Raw genomic sequence first — 23,063 nt, forward strand, 5'->3', positions numbered from 1 at the left:
AACTGCACCACTGTGCCACCCCGGCATAAATCCAATTATTTAAATAGAAATAAGTCAGTCCAGTTATAATAAATACTTTCAGTTTTTTATTGCGCTAATCCACTTAAAATATTCTTGTGTTATATTTTTATTACTAGTTGCTCATAATGTAAAAACAGAAAGCTTGACCTAGAACTAATCAAATGCATGGCTCCGCACTTCATTTTTGGGTATGCAGCATTGTTATGGGATGAGTCATATAGCCAGGCCAAACCCCCGCTAACATGGTTCTCATTACACTCACCATAGCCTTCAGACTGCTGGCGGGCTCGCCGCCTCGCTTCTCCCGTTCAGCACTGCACACACGCTACCAGGAACACTGCAGAGTGGATATTTATACCCAGGCCTGTGTTTCCCATTAGGATTGCTCAGCCTGTTCTCCTGCACATGGAGCTGATGGAAGGAAGTTAACTTCTGGGCTCCATCGGCTCAGACAGCTCCCACATCAACAACACGCCTTCTACAGCACCAGAGAGGAAGCCATGTTTTAATAATCATCTCAATACTGTAAAGGAGAACACACCCTCTGCACCCCCTTTCTCTGACTAGACATGACTTTCTTTAGGTTTTTCAAGGTGATGAAACATCTGTGGTTAATCATGGAAGCAGGTGCATGTGATCGCTCACAGTAGCTGCGTTTCATTATGAATGTGCACAAATATTTGCAAATATTCTGCTAAGAACAAGAAAACACAATTTTGCAATTGTGGTGTGCCCTTTAAATAATTAAATTAAAATTACACATAAATAAGATTGATCATGCAATAAGTGCTTAAAAATTATGGCAGCGACGAATGTAGATAGTTACTGTTGATCCAAAGGCCGGGAGCAAAAAAAGTGAGGCGATTTGAGTTCTACAACATACGTCTGACTCAGGTAATATATTAAAAAAAACATACATATTGACACAATGCTAATACACAAGTTTCATGAAAAGGGCCCTGCTTTTAGGACTGTTGTCAATGATTATGTATTGAGTAATCTATCAGTTATTCCGATGATTAATTGAGTAATCAAAAAAAGATTAATTTAAAATATTGGTCGACACTGTCATAACAGCAGTATAAATGTCTGAAATAAATATTGGCCCAATTTTTTGTTTCTTTTGTAACGTGCACCAAAAATAGCTGAGAAAATTGACCTGTAAAAACAAAACCTCACTTTTAAGTCAACTTGGACAAAAAGTACACAAAGATATGAAATTATATTCAACTTCAAAAGGTAATTTTAATCTGACAAATATGTTCTAAATTAGAACACATGACTGTAGGTATATCAGCACTTTACATCAATCTGATGGCTGAGTAATCTGAACAACTGGTTAAAAACAATAATATCCTTTGTTGTTGAGCTCATATGCCTATTTATTCAGTTATCTAGCAGAAAAAAAAGGTTTTTGAAATAAAAATGTTGCTTTTTGCTATTTTGTTGAAACATGTTTTTTGATTCAAATGTGATTAATTGCAGCCCCAGCAATTAGGTCAATAAAAAATTTTAACTGAGTTCCACCATCACTAATAATAATAATAATAATAATAATAATAATAATAATAATAATAATAATAATAATAATAATAATAATAATAATAATAATAATAATAATAATAATAATAATAATAATAATCGTATTAATGATGGGGGAAAAAAACTCTATCCACCTTAATCTTACTTACATATTTAAGAAGAACAACAACTTTGTGCTCTGTGCTAAATCAAATAATATAATTTTCAAACAAAATTTTCAATCAAAATGAAAAATGGAGCAGTGCACAAAATCTCCCACATCTGACAGGTTTGTGTTGCAGGTCTGGATGCTGGCGGACGCTCAGAAGCGATCCACACGGCGGTCTGAAATGAAAAGCGGATGGTTTTTTCAAAAAGCTGTCTCTCTCAGATATGACTTTTGGCCGAGCAGGAAGACGCTGGATGGCGGGAGATGGATTGTTTGGCTATTAACACAGTGTGAGGCCTGAGCTGGAGACGGTGCCAGAGTGTGGCTGGCAGCTTCATCACAGACTTGGGAAGTGAACAATCTGCAGTGTGACTGTTCTGATTTATACAGAACAGCTGTCAAGGGGAGCAGAATCATAACACATAAGGAGAAGTGAATTTCAGCAAACAGCGGCATTTTTTTTTTTATTATTTTTTTTTTTATTTTACAGTTCCTGCCATCACTGTTGGAGAACATTATTTTCTTTCTAGCCCTGCGTTCTGGAGCCCATCTCCATGCTGTGGGGGAACACAGAGGGGGAGCAAGAAGTGGAATCCCAGGCCGGCACCAGCGTTTATTAGTGGTGTCCCAGTAATATAACCAGCTCTCTGCGGAGGCCCTTACAGCTTCCCTTTCCTTCCAAATCTCGGCCAGAAATGAGGCCATCATTAGCTGTTTTGAGGAGAAGCGTGCCACAGCCTGGAGAGAGAAAAGAGAAAACAGAGAAGGAGCCAGACTGGCACCATCAACAAGGACTTCTTTTCTAATACCTTCCTTCTTATTTTCAGTTTGGCTCACATTCTTCAAGAGAAATGGTCATCAACATATTCCCCTTTATGTGCTAATTTACACAGTATGAAGACATTCTTGGCCCAGCACTTGTTTGGAACATCGGCTTTGCAATCTGACAATGAAACGAAGGCCGCTCATCTCCCCCCTACAGAAGCCTGAGACATGCAGGGGCCAGTGGGGCCGTATCTCAGGCACGCATCTCTGCATTCACTCAACCAGCCAATTATCCATATATCTACATCAGACCATTTACAGAAAACAGTGACGTCTCATTACCCCACTGTAAGGTAAGCCTGTTCACGTGACATCGTTGTACCCCTTCAGTATTTTCCTGGATGTATCAAGAAAATTGATACAGTAAATTGCTACAATACATCCCTGGACTGGCTGCTTTGCAAACACCAGCTAAGTGTGGAGTAGCTTTGCCTCCAAGTGTTTTAAATTGATAAGCTACATTTTCTTTTGCTGTTTTTTGTTTGTTTGTTTTTTTCAGCGCGTTGGTTTGAGGCAGAGGTCATGTGGAAGTGATAGTAGAGCAGGGCCGGCCCAATGCGTAAGCAAACTAAGCAGTGGCTTAGGCCCCAAGGCACCGATTGCCTCATTACATGTCATGCAGTTTTCTGGAAGATCCCTGGTTACCGATCTTTAAAAAGCCTTATCTACCAATTTGGATTTTGGCTGATAATTTTTTTTTTTGTCTGAAATGTTGCTAAAGAAAGTCACTGAGTTGGCAACAGTGTGGTGAACACTGTTAACTATAATCATTCAGACTTGATCTGGTGGGTCGGTCTGTCAGTCAAACATCTCACTGTGGAGCAGAAGAGGACAGAGACTGATTTTTAAACTATTGCTGATGAAGATAAGATTAGGGGATAAGATGGGCCTCACATGTAATTATCAGCAGATCACGATCCCCAAAAATGAAGGAAATCAGTGCCTATTAGCTACATTGTGTGATTCTGCATGGACAGGTTATATGATCTGAACAAATTTCATTAAACGTAACACACTGATGAGTGCATTAACACTGATAACACCTTTTTTTAATTTCAAAATAATTTAAGCCAGATTTGTTTTTATATGGTACCTCATGTATTTCACAATTTACAATCCCAGTTCCTCTCTTTCTCCTTCCGCTGAAGCAATGTTCAGTGCCGGTAAGACCTTTTGAAAAACCCCACTCTGCCAATATAACAAACACATGCAGATGTCAAATCATTCTGGCTGCACTTGAACTCCCCACAGCCACTCTTCCTTATAGTCCATTTTAATTAGGCAGAGTTGGGCCAACACTTGCTACGCTGCCATGGTAGAGTCACTTGAACTGTAAACCACACTGGCAGTTTACGAGTTTCCACTTTCCTGGATTTAATTATGAACTCTGAGATGCCTGAGATTTTGCAGAGAAACATGTAACAAAGTTTTATGTTTTGAACTTCACTGTAGGACGAAAGAGATCACTAGAACCATGAAGAAAAAGCAGGTCAGGGAGGACAGTCAACATCAGTTTAAATCTTATTTTTCACTTTGAAGCAGACACTTTTATATACAGACCAGCTCGGTGTCAACGGATTGGATTCAACCAGTTAAACCAGTTCATCTAAAACTCACTCCAGTACCACATCTATTCACAGCTCCTCAGCCGAGGAAGCTTCATGTCTATGAATCATATGAATCACTTAATCTTTGCATCTTGAACTATTATATGCACTATCTCCCAACCACAGACAACCATGTTTTTATTGTTTAGATTTAGATTTGTGATGCATCAGAATTTCAGGTACGACTTGCGTCACTCTAGCAGCCCTTAACTAAAGTCATTTTCAATAATTTAGAATATTTATGAAAAGTTCATGTATTTCAGTAACTCGGCTCACAAGTTAAACACATCACACACATTAATTGTCCACAAACGGTTTTAAAGCTTTTATTTGTTAATGATGATGATTTGTTGTTTACAGCTATTGAAAACAACTTAATGCAGAACTGTGGGTCTAATGAAAAATATGTTTAATACTTGACTAAGTTGTTTTCAAAATCTGACACACAAGCCTCATCGGAACCCATATTCTAATTTATTGAATATGAATGTGAATGTTAATATGAGATGGAGATAATTCAGATGGCGCTAATATTAATTCAAGAACCAATTTAACGTTACCTGGGACAAACATGGCAGGAAACATTTCACTCCATATGCCCCAACTGCAGTGATCAATGTTATTGGCCAGTTCACACCAGCTTCTAACAATTTAACTGTATTTGCATGTTACAGTCGATTTCAACAAGCTTGGTGAGATTATATAAAACTTCACCATCCTAAATCAATTTCACACCCAGAAGTCAGATAGCTTTGAGCAACTTTAACTTACGTCAATTTGTTTTTTTAGATTCATCTGTGAATTTTTGAAAGCCAGAAGTTTATACTTTCAGGGAGGCAAAGATGGCACCACAATATTTGATTACTTTCAAACTAACAAACAAATCAATAAAGTGCGATGCAACTTGGATTGTAACGTGTAACGCAATACTTTACAGAAGTGAAAAGTGGGACAAGGAACAGGTGAGTCTGATTCACTGAAAGTAGGAACAGCTGCCACTGGGTGAAATAAAGTCAGCCCAGGACAAGGAGGGCTGATGAAACAATCAGTTACCATTTCATTAGTTTAAAATCTAAATTTACTAAAAAGCAAATGAAATGTTAACATCAAACATCCCAAAGCTCATAGATTATAACAGCTAACATGTTCCTTTAATTACCACACCAGTCATATTGATGGGTCTTATTCCTATGGTCCTGTCGGAACCTTTGACCTCTGCTGAGGTCAAAGCATCACATTCTGTCTCTTAGCTGGGTCTGCAGGGAGGCAGGCAGCAGCCTGACAATGTTTTCTTTCTTATTGCAGAATGATGGATCTAAACTGCTCTGGAAATAACCTGTTAGCCTTTCTGAGACTGATTGTTGCCTCACCAGAATGATTCCTGATGTCTTTCAGTATTTGCATTGCGTTTTCACACACCTGGATGCTGGAGGGAAATGACTTGAATGAGAAGGTGGATGTGAATGTTTGAATCGAGCTCAACATGTTTCGTATCAGAGTCTGTTTGGGTTCTGGGGTAAAATCATCAATTCTGTTTCCTCTTTGGCCTGAGGGGTCCACTGTGGGAGCAGGGGGGTCAAAAGGTCAGGAGGCAGAGGCATGCTGTGTTGGGTTTGGTAGCCCCTGGGGTGACACAGGTCCCTAAAAAAGGCCCAGCGGGTCAGCAGTGTCCTGTTACTGCTTTGTGAATGAAGATGAGTGAAGAGGGGTCAGAGGTCAGCAAAGCTTCCTTCTCAGCGTAGCCTAAACAAGGCTGTAGAAGATGAGATCTAGCAGATCTGTTTCAGGTTAATTTTGTCCTCCTGAAGGCCTTGTGAGCTTCCGTACCAACCGAGGAGCCGCAGCAGCACAGGTCAGACATCAGGGCATCACTGACTCCCTGTGTGGCGGGAAAAAAAACGCTTCAGCTTCAGTTTTATGAGCAGTGTCAGGGATCCAGGCTTCCAGTCTTTCACTTCAAAGCTTTCTCAGTTTTGGGAATTTCTAGTATTATCCATTTCATTTTGATCCATTTCCCTGATTAAGGAAGCTGCAGGCTGACAGAAATCCTTTGTTCTTTGCTACTCCTGGTTTGAGGAGAGGAAATGTGGTAATGTTCTGAAGACTTTTTCAGTTTCAGGTTCTCTAGATGTCTCCCTCACTAAGCTTGGCTCCACATTAAAGGACTCTTTGTAGAGGTGCTTAAAGAGGGGATACTAGGTCATCTGACAGTCACTAGCTGTGTTTCCTTTAGCCATAGAATTGTGTGGAAACAAGTAAATTTTTTCAATAAGAACTTTTTCCTCCGATCAAAAGTTAATAGCAGGAAAAAGAGAATGATTCGCTACATCTGCTAAACCAGATGTAGCTTCTGGAAAGCAAACAGAGAGTTAACAGCACAATAATAAGAGCAAATAATGCAAATTAATTGTAAAACTTTTAATTCACAAGATCCCCTCATTGCACCTCACTGCTGATTGAGTTTATTAACAGGAGACCATGGTCCTGAAAGAAAACCATACATCTGCAGAGGGGAGGGTATTTTATGTGGTGAGATAAACAGACAAGATAATTCTTGTATGTTTGTTAGTGCTCTTGCAGGGAGTGGGTGTATTCTGGAGAATGGTCCAGTTAAAGTCCATACCTCCACCTGAATCCAATGCTGTGGCAGAAGCTTCAGAGATCTGTGCAAAAAGCTAATGCCTGCATAGCTTGATAAACTGGAGCAGTGCTGTGGACACTGTCAATGTAACCATGGTGATTCATCACCAGGGTCTATCATTAGGAAGAACAATGTGAATTATTGTTTGGGCTCTAGTTATGCAGATAAATTCAGCTAATGGGTTAACTGATGCTGACACATGCACGCACACGCCCACACACACCCATACACACACACACACACACACACACCAGGCACCCTCTCTTGACTCCATGTACCTCATCCAAATGACCTGAAAACCTCTGGATACCACTAATACATTCAGTCCCAACACCAACTGTAGCTGGCTGTATTTGCTTAATCCGTTTAATCTGTTTAATAGTTCTCAAGGGAGGGGCCCCAAGGGCTTCGGGGGACCCTGACTGGGTGTGATGTCATCTGCTGCTTAACTGGGCTTTGCCTCTAAGTGCTTTCCAGCATGTTTGGAGATCAAAAGGCGCACTCGCCAGAGCAGCTTTAATCACCTCCTCTGCTGGGGGCAGGTGTGTGTAGGTGTGTGTGTGTGTGTGTGTGTGTGGATGAGGTATCAGCGGTGTGATGCGGATATGCAAAGGGTTGCTGGCATTTCCAAAGATAGCCAGGCTGACATTTCTATTGACTTTGATGTTGATAATCCCTCACAAGTTCCCCAAAGCTAACTGATATTTTCTGTGTGTATTTGTGTTGCTTGTGAGGCTCAACCTGCCTGTAGAGTTGCTGGCAGGTTGTTTGGTTACAATCAACTTTATCACTGTTTACCTATAAAAAGGTTGCAGACTTGAATATGAAATTTCCTTTTTTAACATTCAAGGTGAAAATTGAGAAAAACATCAACAATGTTATGTTTTTTTTTTTTATGTTTATTTACCGTCTTTGATCCTCATGATGTTTCCATGGATAGCTCCAGTGTGATGTCACCTTTTGAAGAGCACTTTACTGCTCAGTTCTTGTTTGCTGTGTTGAGAGACATCAGAGGAGAAATGTACACTGTTGTGGTCTTGGTGGACTAAAGTCTGAGAAGTGAAATAATAAAATCATTCACTCTGGGCATTGTTACCTAATGTGGACCAGATTGATTCTTCAGCTGTTTTCTTCTGTTTAACTTCTCCTCTGAAAAGGTTTTACTGGATCCCAGCAGCAGTGGATGAGGAGGAAGCGGATTCATCCTCTGGCCACAGGGTTGCTGATGCAAATGCCTATTCCATTCAACTCAACCATAAATATGGTTCCATCCAATGTTTTTGCAAATATTGAGCAAACTTTTAAAATGCTGCAAGAAAAGATATAAAAAATGAATTATGGTGTGTTTCCATCTATTGTTTTTGGAGCAAATCAACCAGGATTTTTATCAGCATAATTTGCTGGCACTACATCTTCCCCTCCTAAATGGAGGTTCGGACTTTGACTAGGCACAGACAAACCTGCAGCATATTTTATCACTGTTTTTCTATAAAATGGTTGCACACTTGAATATGAAATTTTTGAATATGAAATGCTGGTCCACCTAACATGGTTAGGTCCACCTAACCATGTTAGGTGGACCTTTGGTAATTACTAGGACTACGGGCTGCAAAACTGAAATTGGAAAATGCTTGAGATTCACAATGAAATCACGTTTAGCTGCAACTATTTTAATAGTTCAAACATCAAACATACTTTTATAATCATTATTATACACAATGGAGCCTGTTTCTGGCACTACAGCAGAAGCTAGTATCTACAGTCTTCCTTACTTCTTCTGTTGTTATTCAGCCTATCAGAGGAAAGTAAAATGAATACTGCCCCTTGATTGGCTGCTTTGCAAATCCCAGCTAATGTCATGTAAAGCAGCATTTTACCTTGAAATTTCAGCTTTCTAATCCGCATTTTTTAAATATATATTTTAGGTATTCTGCTTAAGGAAAGGGGCTGCAGGACTTTGTTTTCTACAGACCTGTAGATCATTTTAAACACAACTCTTTTATTTCTCACTTCACCATCTTTTGGCATTTTAGGATTTATATTTCACTTTTTTCTACTCTAAAAGTAGCTCTGGATATAGACTTTGTTAAAAAAAAAAAAATCCATAATGTAAAAGAAAAATCAATCAATATCAGAAGTCAATCAAGAAATAAACGGGAAATTGATTTAAAAAATCAGTCCAACTTATCAAATATCTAGTTGCAGAGGAAACAGGTTAAGCAGGAAATCCAAGAAATGTCTCTTTATCCACGCTCTCCAGTGGAGTGTAGGAGCTAAGTGAAGTTCTTTGGTCATGTTCTTCAGCTCATGATCCATATTTAAATTCCATGAGTGATGGTTTAAAATCAGACTTACCTGTAAATTAAGAGCTGTGTTTTTTCAGTTCAGTTTCTTGAACTCCTCCACTGCGACACAGAACCTGCACTGCTTTCAGACAAACCCAGACAAACACTCCATTCTGAAGGGAAAAAATTAGTAACTCTTGTTCAGAAAGGGAATAATGGATGTTCAAGTTGCGTTGTGGCTGCCTACACTTTCCCTCTACCAACAAAGAAAGCCCATTCTTTCATTGCAGGGCAGGTTAAAACCCCTGAAAGGTATCTGTTTTCCCAAGCCAAGGAGGAAATCCCAGAGCTTAATTTGGATATCAGCACAGTCCATAATATACTGAGGGTTATGTTTAAGTGGATTACCTGTTGTTATGAAGACTTATTGTGCTGTTAGAAGAGTAATTATTCATCAGACTTGTGTTCTCCTCCCAAAGAGCACCACACAAGATTTCAACACTGAGTATAGGAAGAGGTTGAGACCGTCTTCAGTTCTGAAATCCTGGTGAGTTCTCCGCCACATTTAACCCCATTTAACTTCAGCAGTTTTATTAATATCAAGATTTACGTACTTGTATTTATCTCCTCTTGAATCATATTAAACGAGGCAAAAAACAAGAGCTTTCTCTAGTCCGGGGAGCCTCCAGGGGCCCCATCGGCACCCAGAGGTTCCCAAACACCATATGAGTTAGTAGTGGAGCTGTTCCAAAAATAAATAAATCCATCCGTCCATTATCTGACATTGCTTATCCTTGAAGGGTCATGAGGGGGCTGGTGCCTATAACCAACAGAACAATCAGAAGTCTTTGTGTTTCAGTTGATGCAGATAATTTATGACTTTAATTTGAACCCCAACTCTCTACACATAAATGTAAGTTATTCCCTCATTGAACACTCACCCAGACTGTTTCTTTAACTGATTTATGAATGTTTATAGAAAAAAACTTCAGTTTCCCATGGCAACCATTTGGGAATACCTTAAAGCTGCAGTATATAGCATTTATTTAAAAAATTTAAAAATCCTATTTGTTAAAACTGTCACTGTAGTGACAGTGTAGCATGGCACAGATGATCTGTGAAAATTTCCTCCACCTCCACCCAGTGCAACTGTTGCCCCCTCCAGAAATGCAATCCAGTGAAAAACAATCAATCAGAACCAGGAGGAGGGGCTTAGTGCTGTCAATCAACTAAGTGAATATTTTTATATTGGGGAAACATTTCACTGTTATGGGAAACTGTAACAGTGCTGTAACCAGCTGTAACATTTGCGACAGCATCCGCTGTAGTGAACCTGCTGTAGCGTAGCAGAAAGAGAGGGAGGCTGAGAGCAGCAAGGTCCATGAGCATAATTGACAACACTAAGACCCTCCTCCTGTCTCTGACTGGTTGCTTCTGACCGAGTGGTGTATTTCTGTAAGTAGCGCTGGAAGAAGGAAGAAGAGCTAAAATCTCATACCATACTGTATTTTATAAAAGTTACATAGCCCAGCTTATACAACATACCGCCTATTCACCCCAGTCTTGTACCTCTTCTGCACACAGCTCCCACAGACTAGTGGCAGCAGCAATTAGCAAACACCTGGTGGAACTGCAATCTGCTGATCTTATCAGAGAGACTACAGCACTCCTAAGAACTGATGTAAAGGGCTTCAGTTGGCGGCCTGGAGAAGCATTGTTGTGATGGAGAGGATGAGCAGTTCTTAAAGAGGCAGAGGCCAATTTTATGGGGTCAGATACGGTAGTCATGCGAAGTCAATTATCTTCTAACAACTTAAAGTTATAGAGTTACTTGATTGTGCTATCAAATGAAAATACATGATAATTCCCCCCTATAAGGAGATTTTTGCATTGTCCAAATGTGAAAATAAGTGAAGATATTTACAAAATGTTTATTTTTTAATAAACCTGGTACAGACAATATATGGATAAGTGGTTCAAACAAACTCATTAACAGATCACAAATCGTCCCAAACACAGCAGGAGGCCATACCAAAGAAAGAAAAGTTACAAGACTTTGCTATGACTCAGCCAAAGTCCAGACAGCAGCCTGTTTTCACCTCTGAGGTGGTTTGTAAAATGATCTGTGAAAAAATAAACACTTTAGGAATTTGACACAGTAAGTTTGAAACTAGCCTTTTGAAACAATGAAGAGGAGAAGAGTTTTTAATTTTATCAATCTGAAGTTTTTCAAATTATTTAAATGTACAACAATATGTAGGCTTGAATATGAATAACTATGAATGAGTGCCAAAAGCAATAAGCAAAAAAATGAGTCACTTAGATTAAAGTCACCAAGTCGGGACACCACCTCATTATCAGGAAATAACTGCCAAATATTGTTTAGTCTCATTGTGATGAATAGCAAGTTTATTTAAAAGAAATTTGGAAATGAGTCTAAATTAATTAACTGTAGTTAAGATTAGTTTACAGCAAAATATGGTGTTATCTACCTACAGCAGCAGCAAAAGAATAAAACATGAACTAACCCATGAATGAGACATAGTTATGTCACAATCCAGTCTGGTTAAAGACCACAGTTTGTACTCACCTTCAAAAAACATTGTAAGTGTTCAAACAACCAGTCAAACAAAGAAAAACAGAAATGAAGATGAACATTATTTTTGATAAAATAATGTTTCATTAAAGAATTTGCTGAATTAAAAATTAATGACCATCTGGACAGCTGATTCTTAATTGACCAGTCACTGCATGATTGTTTTAATTTAGCTTTGAGTTTTCCAAGATGGTTACACTCACAAGATGTTGACTTAAAACAGATTCAAAAAGCTATAGCATTTTGATTTTTACCAATCACTCTAAGCATTGTGGGTCTACTAAGCACAGATGATATCAATATTAATTGTATACGAGTGCCAGCAGTCTATTATGGCTAAAAGTGCCACAAGCAGGAAAGTTGTGTTTTGAAACACTGGAGCGTGGGGATACTTTTAGCATCAGTAGACCTACCTACCTTTAGCATGATTTTAAAGACTATTTTATGTATTTTAAATAGGAGAGAGAAATGAAAAAAATAAAAATAAAACAGAGAAGCCCAGGTTACAGGCCTGTCAGGAATCAAACCACTTATTAGAACGCAGTTTGAATAGTCTGAATCACTGAGGCTCAGCTCCAGCTTGCTCTACGAACAGTTTTGGAACAGTTTTAAGCATTATCAATACAAAAAACATAATCAAATACACAATGAAATACAATATTTAAATTATTTTATCCAAACTTATTTATTTCTGCCCACACACCTGAACAGTTCTTTGGAACAGGAAAATCTGCAGTGCTCAGTGAGTTGCGTAGCGGAGAATGAAGGAGGCAGCACCACAGGCAGAAACAAGAGTAAAGTTACAGAGTGGTTTCGGAAGCTGTGACTTGTTTTCTCTCTGTGAAAGGAAAGAGGTGGTGGTTCTGTTTAGCTAGCAGCTGTAAAGGCCCACTTGTCTCAGTCCAGCATCCGTGGCCTGTTCCACACAGTCCAGTCGTGTGAAGTTGTGTCGTCTGCTTCCAACACAACAGTAGTGGCATCAGCGTCAGTTCAGAGACAGAATCAAAGACAGCATCTCTGCTCAGAGAATGTATTACTCAAAGACTCCTTCTAGGATTATAAATTGTCCAGGGTCATGACCTTTTCGATTGACCAGGATACAGTCACCGGGTGCTAGTAGAACGAATATTTATTTCAATTCTCCACCAGCAAAGAAAGTGGGGGATAGGGAGGTCTAGGCACTATGGACATGGAGAGAAAAGGCAGGACTACTTCCTCTGGCAGTTATATACTTCCTATGACATCATAGAGCTTCCTTTCTTTTAAAGTTTTCAAGGTCTAATGGCCTTTATTGAGCAGTTCATACACAAGAAATAAGGAAGAGAAAGAAGGGGAAACGATGCAGCATTTGAACTAAGACCGGAAATCAAACCCACGACAGCGGTGTGGAGGACTACAGCCTCTGAACTTGGTGTCGGTTCTCTACCAATGAAGAGAACATGGAGTTTCCTTTCCAGAAACTCCTCCTCTTCCTTCTTCTAGAACCAGAAATGGTTTAATACAGTACATTCTGAGATCAACAGTTGTTATAATGGTCTCTTTGTTCCTTGTATGTAGTTCAGCCCTTCATGGCTGGGTCCCAGCAGACGGTACACGACAGAACCATAGTGTCCCTGAAGGCAACTGGTCTATGCAGGACAGTCAGGAAGTCTGCAGAGAATCATCCAGCTCATGTTTGCTTTGTGAATCAGCAACAGGGAACAAAGCACAGAATGGTGTTTATTTCTGCCAGAGGTTAATGGATATGTAGTTAGTCCTGCAGGATGATGAACAAACAAATATTTATGAGGTCACTTCCTGTCACGGAGGACTGGGATCATTACCACTTTATAAAAACAGCCTTTCTGACCATCTCGCCATTTTACTGGACAAATGAGTGATATGGCAGTTTGTCAAGTTCTAATCATACCAAGGTTACTACACTTAACTAAATCTAATTAAATAATGAAAACTATAACTAAAATAAACAAAAATGGACTGGAACTACGTTGTCTGTTTATAAACTAAAATGTACTGAAATTATATATATAATATCCTTCGTTTACATGTTTCTGAATCTATTTATTATCTATTCAAATTGATGTGAAACAAACAAAAAAACGTTCTACAACATAAGCAGTTTATGTCAGCTGCATAATTATAACTCAGGCAAACCATCACCAGTAAAAGACGGACTGATTATGTACAGAAATCTGATATTTTCAGCTGCTTCCTTTCACTACCTCTGTGTTTTGTGCTCCACCGCACAACTTGGTAATTTTAACGATTCTATTGGCTGTTGTTGGATGGTATAAGAGTACTGTTTGTTAGAGTAACAATGGTAAGGACCAGAGCAGAAATCAGATCTACCTGAATGTTGACAGCCTGTCATAGAGAGCACTTCTATCTAGTAGCTCTACTACTGACAGAGCTTACTGAACAAATCACGTAAAAATGTTTTACTTCTGAGGCCACATTCAAACTGGAGACCGTTGCGTCACATGGAAGTGAGGTTGTAAATGCCTCAGTGATACATCACTCTCTATGTCACAAAGTTCAGCCTGACAGCAGTAAGAGCTTGTCTGTGCATGCCTACTGCTGTCTGTCTGTCTGTCTGTCTGGTTGTGTCTGTCTGCCATTGTTTGGGCTGAGTGAACAGGTGTTGGAATCAGTCAGTGGCAGAAAGAGTCTTTACTGATGCAGCAGGAGCCTAAACAAAGGCGAGTGGTTTGTGAGACAGGTTATCTCCTGCTGGAGGAAGTCCTGTCATGTGATATGCTGACGCCCAACATCCACAGCTCACCCCAGGCAGCCATGCTCCCCCAACCCAAACAACTTACTGAACTCATGATGGGGGCATGATTTTGCATCCATAAGTGAAATTGCAGATAAAATAATTTATTTTAGTAGCATAAATAAGACTGTGTAGCCAGGGCAGGATTCAGGAGGATGTGGGCCCCTGGATTAAAGCCAGGTTTAATGCCCTGCCCACATGTCTCTTTCACTCATACAAATAAAGTAAATTGATAGTTGGGTAAACCCACACATCAGTGGGAGCGAATTGATGCGAATTAAAGCGTCCTCTGGCAGGTGGCTCCATGTTGTTCCTGTGTCTTAAATAGGTTCCTTTCATGTGTCGTCACATGACTAGCTGTGAGTGCAGATACAGATGGAGAACTGAGGACCTGCTTTCCAAAGAAAAAGGAGGCTAATGTCGCGTTATGGAGGGTTCCTTGTTTGTTGACATTATACTGCTAGCACCTAGCATCTCCACTTATAAAATAGTAAAAGAAATAGCACTCACCATGGTGAACACCAAACCTGGAGCCGTTTGGTACCGATGCTCTGGACCCCATGCTGAGCTGTATCTCAGACTATTAACATAATCGTTAATTTCTTTTCTTCATCCATCCATCCATCTCCATCCATCTGAAATTGTGCCATGTCATCAAATGTTCATTAAAATCTTACGACTGAACAGTTTTGTAGATTGTAAATTATTCTCTTGTACTTCTGACTAAAATTGCTACTTACTGGTTGATTTTTCGGTCACTTGGGAATTACATTGAGTAGAGGGCATAATATTTACAAACAATTTCTGAGTACTATAAAACTATTTACAACAAGAACTTTCTGTTTGTTTGCATATTCTTCCAACAACTGTTGGTTTTTGGACAGTTTGTCATATAAAATACTGAACGCTTCCATGAATAGCATTGTGTTTTTGTGTTTTTTTTATCCAACTTTAGGTAGAATGTGTCCCCCAGTAAGGCAGAAAGGATTACCTTCTCAAATTTAAGCACAAAACACACCTCCATTTCATAGTGTAGCACACACTGCAGTTGATTTGACTCAGATCACATTTCCGCATTTAGAACTGCTGTTTTCTCATGATGACGAGTGGAACAATGGGGGCCGTGGGTGGAAATGAGATCAGACACCAGAGCTGCTCACAGAGACATTTTCTACACCAGAAACAGATCATGTGACCACCTGCAACTTTCTCTGATCACAATGTGAAAATAGGTTTATCAGGCAGTTGAAGATCTGTGAGTTCTCAGGCTAATGTTGTTTTAAAGACACACTGCCAGGTAATAATACTGCTTTATGCTCCTCTACAGCCCATTTTCACCTTGATTTTTGACACACCTCAGGTTTTGGAGATAAAAACCAGCATCTGATCATTTTGTAGCCTGTTGCTCAATTACATGTCTAAAAAGAAATCAGATTTCAGAGTTTACACAAATTGATTTGCCATGGTGTTGAATCAATCATTACACAAGCACAATATTTGGAATTTACTGCCTTTCCATCCTGAAGTCCATGATGGTAGGTAGCCTAATAAAGTTAGAGCTGTAGAAAAAATTCAGTTCAATTTCATTTATTGATATAGTGTCATTTCCCAACACGTTGTCTTTGGTACGTTGCATCAAGACAGGAAAGAAAAGTCAGTTCAGTCCAATACAGACAGATTCAGTTACATGGATTCCAAATTGATCTCATCTGGTTGGTTCTACAGAGTGACTCAGACATTAAGGATGCTAGTGCTATTATAGTGTGAAAAAAGTTTGAAAAAAGCAAAAACCAAAAAGAAAAAAATGTTGCACATGGTGTCATCCAAACAATGAGTGGGTTACTATGCAGGATAACTCTTGGCAATTAAATTAAAGCACTTTTAGTAAGATTTTAAATCAAACAGAAGAACTTATGAGGTTGATTCATACTTCCATTAAGGTTTTCTTCAAGGTTGGTATTGGAAAAAGTACATTTTTCACAAAACAATTTTTATGTTTGCTTAAGGTTGGTTTTGGCTTTTCCGAAATAGAGTTAATGTGTAGAAGGGAAGACAAAGACACATTTTATGAACAACTTCTGACGTAGTGAACGTTTCCATCCACTGGAGAGTCAGAAAGCTGTTCCAACAAGATCTCCATTTCACTCTCATTTTTTTCTATTCTTCTGACATCTTACCCCAGGTAAGTAGGCTTGTTTTGTGAGTGAAAGACTTTAGTTGTATTTACTTCGCCAACATGTTTCACTTCCTGTCTCACTCATGTCATTCTCCTTAAATTGCAGTGAACAAAACACACCTCAGGTCTACCTCGACTGGAGACAGTCACAGGGAGTCACTAGTGGCCTGAAAGGCTCCATTAACTGAACATGATTCGATTTTCTGTCGGATCGGACACTAAAATGGATCCAGTGTGTTTTGGATCTTAGAGTTAAATCCTTGCAGTATTGTGATGAATGACCTGCTTGGGTTAGGGTTAAGGTTGGGGTTGCAGCTGCTGCACCACTTCAGCCACTGCCTGTCTCCAACAGTAGCTCAGCTCGGCAGCCCATTTTCTCACGCCTCTCCTTCCCCTGATCAGGCCTCTGGCTGAAATGCCAGGAGTTGTGGATACTATGTGGTGATCTTTCATCCTGCCGCTACACTGACACGTATTCCTATCACATAGCAGAGGGTGGATGTTTCAGCACACAGAGGGAATGGCTTCTGTGGCCCGGTGTGTGTGGAAAGGCAGGAATGTTACCCACCACCCTCATGACTCCATCTTCCCACAGGCAGGATGTTGTGTTAAGAGCTTGTAGCTCTAGGCTGATCATAGCTAACTTCCACTACTGTAACTGCTCTTTAATTACACCGTGTCTGTGTTAGCATGTATAATTACTTTCTGTCCTCTCCTTGTGTTTACATGCTGATCTCTGCTGCTGACCTGAGTGAGTGCTGGAAGCTGGGAGGTTCCTCTGTCTGCAGAAGCAGATCAGCAGCGCCTGTGGCGTCTGTGATCCTTCATTGCTGGTGAAGGTCTGAGCATGTCTGTCATGGTGTTAGCCCTCAGGGCCCAGCTCTCCATGTCACAGCACAACAATCCATCTTCCTGTTAAACTGGTAAGTAAGATAACCCCTACCTGAAGAAAAAAAATCAATTCTGTAAAAAGTTGCAGTCACAAGACCTGGGAATTCTGAATCCATTCAAAATTAGCAAAAATGTATTATAAGATGCACTGAACATAAAATGTACATATTTGCAAGTGCTGCACATCACATTACGCACACAGTAGTAGTTTCAATAATTCTAGATTTCTTTTAAGAAAAAGCCAGGCATAAACCAAACCAAAGTAAAGATCCTTACAGAAATGTTTTATAGAAATGTTCTGTCAGTCTTATAATTTAAACAGAATCTCTAGACTGTTTCAATCAAAACATTGAATTGATATCATGACCCTAACACCTGGAATCAGGTTCCAGGTCTACACACTGAAAGACAAATTTCTACAAAAGGCAAACTTATTCAAGTAAAATTCAGTTGAATAGATATTCTTCAAAGAGTCATCATGGATGATGCTGTATGTATGTCAGCATGGCAGGGTTGTTGTTAGAGCAGCATGGTAAAGGGAAGTTTCTGAATTATGCTACCAGGGATTACAAAGATCTGATTAGTTTTATTTGTTTTTCGAGAAACACAAGAAGCAAATCTAGTTGAAAGGCTTTGATGTTTCAGAGCGGGTAGTACTTAATAAAAATAGTTATTAAGGACTCCTGGAGTAAGGAACACAGTACAGAGGCGGCTGGAAAAATACGTGATGTACAGTCGGATGGTGGTTTCACTCTTTCAAGTGATATTATTCAATGTAGCCTCCTGTGGGAGAGGCTTGTCCTAGATTCTGCCCAGGATATAGTTTCACTTGATGTTGTTTATGCCCTCTCCAAACTCGCTGTGGACTTCTGGAGCCCAATCATGTGAAAAAGGCGCCGCTTGTGTCTGAATTTGACTGTATGTAGCGTCATGCACCCAAAATACTCTGGGAATAATATTCACCTAACCTTGAGGAACTACATTCACATTCATTTAAGAAAACAAGTGTCAGATTTTCATATCAAGCAGACGTGACAGGATTTGATGTCAGTCTTGCATCATTTTCTTCTGCTGTGAGTTTGGTGGCGACCAGCAGCACCAGCTTTTTGTTTTGATGAAAAGGGAGAAGTAGTGGATAAATTTCACCTCTCCATGAATCCATGCAATTCTAGCAACTTAGCAAAATCCATCCATCCATCCATTTTCTGTTCATCCTTTGTCCCTAATGGGGTCCGGAGGGTTGCTGGTGCCTATCTCCAGCTAACGTTCCGGGTGAGAGGCAGGGTTCACCCTGGACAGGTCGCCAATCTGTCGCAGGGCAACACAGAGACAGACAGGACACACAACCATTCACACACACACTCACACCTAGGGAGAATTTAGAGAGACCAATTAACCTGACAGTCATGTTTTTGGACTGTGGGAGGAAGCCGGAGAACCCGGAGAGAACCCATGCATGCACAGGGAGAACATGCAAACTCCATGCATAAAGACCCCGGGCCGGGAATCGAACCCAGGACCTTCTTGCTGCAAGGCAACAGCTCTACCAACTGTGCCACTGTGCAGCCCGGTTCTTAGCAAAATTCATTTCAGAATTAGAATAAGTTTTATTGGCCAAACGTGCAGAAACAAAGAATTTGACTTTGGATTTGGTTTCACACATTCACAGCGTACAGATATGAAATATAAATCATATCTTATAAAGTACAAGAATATAAACTTGAGAGGAAATTGCTTCAGTGCAAATACTTAGTTTTATTTTGTTTTACAGAAGAGTAGTCCATACAGAGAGACAGAAACTGTCTTGTCATGGTTCTGAACTCTGATTAAACCAGGATGTTTTCTTAAAATATGACATGAAACATGATCACACCAGAGAACTGCAAGTGTCCTCCTGTGGGTACGTATCGTTTGTTGGAGAACATATCCAGCTTTTCTTCTGTACTATGATCAGATTACAGAAATTGTCGACGTGAGTACAAACTGACACATGACCGGTTAGAAGCTTCTCAGTATAGGCAAAGCTTTTTAGTCCAAAAATGTTGGGCACAAAACATTTAGAATTGGAAAAGCAGAAAACAGGTGAAATAATCAGAATCCTTTGTGAATGACCCGTTAATGCTGCAGAATTGCTGGTTCTTTATGTGTCTAAAGCCTTTTCAGATAATTTAGAGTAAACTCCAGCATGCTTTTCAGCAAACACACGGTCAATATGCCTCATCAGGTCTCTGGATGGCCATGAAAAGGAGAAAACCCACAATCCACTTGGAAGAGGAACAACACGACAAGATAAAGTCGAGGGTCTGGAATCAGATAAAATACAGAATGTACCATGAATGATAAACTGAATTAGTCATGCTGTGAGCCCTCAAAGCTAGACAAAATGCTTTTGAATCACATTCCTCACCTGCTGCACTCTCGTGGATAAATGATTGTTTTACAACACAGATAAATATACAGAGAATATGAAGAGCTTAAAGTCTCAGGAGCATAACAACAAACCTCAGCTGAAGCCTACGTGCACACTTAAAAAAGACTGAAGTAAGTCTGAGGAACACCTCAGAGTTTTCCGTTGTTTGCTTGTTCTTCTTCTTCTTTGCTCTCTCTGTGTTCTCACAAGGGAAAAACGAAGCACAAAGAGTTCCAGGTTGACAGAAAATAAAAAAATTTAAAAACAGGTAAAGAGGAAAGTTCACACTGGTTTGACTTCCAGCACAAGATGGCATATCTAGAACTGTTTTTACTGGGGGTCAGAAACAAAACACGTCTGGATTCTTGTGTTAAGCTCGGCTGGTTCCTAAGTCCTGCTCTCCACGTGATGCCCTTTAATAATTTATTATTAAAGCTACAGTACATAACTTTCATTAATGTTGTTGCTTTTTTACATATTTGTTAGAACTATCACCATGTTGTGGCTTTTGTTTAAAATTACAAAAAGAACCAATCTTTAATGTCAAAGTGAAAACTGAGTTCTATAAAATAATGCTAATAGAATAACATATATGAAACACAAAATATGTGACTGCATGAATATTTGCTCCCCTTCTGACCTTGGTAGATGTCAGAAGATGGATACAAAAAAATCTGTAAGGCTCTGATTCCCCTGATGTTCAGGAGAAAACATCATCAAGAAATGGAAAGGATATGGCCCAAATGTAAATCTGTCTAGATCAGGCCGTGCTCACAACCTGAGTGACCCTACCAGAAGGAGACTAGTGAGAGAGGACACCAGGTCACCATGACGACACAGAAGGAACTACAAGCTTCACTGGCTGAGATGGAGAGTCTCTGCATCCAGCTGCTGCTTGGTGTCGTCACCAGACAAAGCTTTATGGTAAAAGGTAAAGGTAATTTTATTTATGTGGCACATTTTCAGCAACAAGGCAATACAAAGTGCTTTACGGGAATTAAAAGGAAATACAAACAAAATAACAAACCAAAGGAAAGAGCAAAAGAAGAAAAAGCTAATAATGTTGATCCAAAGTCAATAAACTACATACTCATATTCAGGTTTGGTAATTAAGTATAAGTAAATGTCCTCTGGTCTAATTCCTTTCCTGAGTTGGGAGATTAGGAGTCTAAAAAGTTGTTGCTAAGGCAGTTTTTTCTAGATTCTAAGTTCTAATCCCTGTTCTGGGTTGCTAAATAAGTTTAAGTAAGTGTCCTCTGGACTTCTCGGATGCTTTATAAGTTTAAGTATTCTCTGGACTTTCTAAGTGTGCTGTAAATTTGTAAAAGCAATGAGCCCTCCACAGTTTCTAAGTAATAATAAAAACTAAATGTTTCTCTTCTGGGAGAATTTTTTCCAGATTCTAAGTTTGTTCTAACTGCTTTTCTGGGTTAAAAGTGAGTATTCCACAGTTTCTAACAAAATAAAATAAAAAAGGGGAAAGGACACATTAGGGCAAATGGCAACATTCGGACAAAACAAAGACACACCAGGCTTTATGGGAGCTTAGTGATTGTTTTGTCTAACAGCCTAAATTTGTTGCCTGTCATTGATTTTTGAAAGAAATTAAAAGACTAAAACATCAAAGAGGGTGAATATTTTTATATTTAACAGACCCTACAAAATACAACAAATATTTATAACTTTGCAAACTGAAATGGTTCAGTCATTTTTATATATTCCATGATTTTAAATCATATTAAGATGATAATTATGGTTAAATTTGAATTTTCACTTGAAAATATCCGAAATATTTGAAAGTTCACAAGTTCCAGAAGCAAAAAATTCTATCCTGCTTTTAGCGTAGCATGCTTACTATAGCAGGGCCCTCTCTACTCTAAGAGCCCATTCTACACACCCAAAACCACACTGAACCCTCATCAACATGTCACACACACACACACACACACACACCCCAACAAGCTGCAGGGAGGTTCAAACTACGTCAGTAAAACTGCATATGCTGAAGTGTCTCTGTGGCAAACTGACACACCAACCACACTTTTATTTTGTCCTGACAGCTACCACCAACTAAACACAAACATTATATAAACACAAATCACTTACCACTGGACAGCATACAGGAAGTCATTAGCAGTGAACTGTAATTGTTTAAAAGAAAAGTTCATCCATGGGTGCAGGGCCACAGTGTGGTTCTATGATGTTGTTTAATGCAAGTTTAATACACGCCCACACACATGCATGTGCACACGCCCACGCCCACGCACACACCCATGTCTACACACACACTTTTAGCTTAGAAACCAACAGCCTGTGGTCACTAATGTACCGTTGTGTCCCAATTTATATGACCTCTACATAAGTCGGATTTTGTTTGTTTTTTAGCATTTCAGCAAGAAAGAAGTTCAAAGTACTTTAGATCATAAAAACGCAAAATTCAACAATTGAAACATTACATTTTTGTAATAAATATACCAACAATCAAGTGATTGCTGTTTCATAAAGCTCAGACACCCCACAGTAGACCCTCGGACCCAACATGTCTACGTCAACATGTTGAGCCACTTGAGTAGGTTTTCATCTCAGTAATACTACAAAACATTAATTCCTAACACAACTGAAACATACTAGTAAAATAAATATACAACACCTGTGATGAAGAGAGAAAATAGAAATGCTTCTATTGACAGCCATGATGCTTTGTGCTTTTGTCTTCATGTTTTCATAGGAAGATTTAACTGTTGCAACACTCCAAGTCTTCAAACCAAAGTACAACAGCAGCCGTTCCATTGGTTCTTTTATGTCACTAGGGATTAGTCCTTTGTAATACAAAAATCAGTAGTACTGCAGTTAATGCAAAATAACAAAAAAGTGGGAGATTACCAAATACAAACATTTATTTGACTTTGGAGAAAAAAAAGGAGAAGTTCTCACAACATGATAATATTGGATCTGCCTGCATTAACTTAACATCCCAAGCTTTCAGTCGACTGCATGAACAGAATCTGGTGTGCTGAGCCCAGAAAGGAATGCAGCCACCATCATGTCTCATGTTTCTTCTTCTGAGGTTTTTGTTTTGAAATCAGTCATTTCTGTGTCCCTGTCTGCACATGTTTTTTTTTTTGTTTTTTTACCAGAACCAGGATAA

At 39.3% G+C, this 23,063-nt stretch overlaps 1 long non-coding RNA gene across 1 annotated transcript; it reads right to left on the reverse strand.

Annotated features, from left to right (window-relative positions):
* Positions 1–2,249: 2,249 nt before the first annotated feature.
* LOC122831505 lies at positions 2,250–8,022 on the reverse strand. Its single transcript, XR_006370706.1, has 3 exons — positions 7,881–8,022; positions 7,692–7,777; positions 2,250–2,449 (listed from the first exon to the last, which is right to left on the reverse strand). It is a non-coding gene; the product is annotated as an uncharacterized LOC122831505 (long non-coding RNA).
* Positions 8,023–23,063: the final 15,041 nt, after the last annotated feature.

This window comes from Gambusia affinis, linkage group LG05 (assembly GCF_019740435.1).
Source record: "Gambusia affinis linkage group LG05, SWU_Gaff_1.0, whole genome shotgun sequence".
NCBI lineage: Eukaryota > Metazoa > Chordata > Actinopteri > Cyprinodontiformes > Poeciliidae > Gambusia > Gambusia affinis.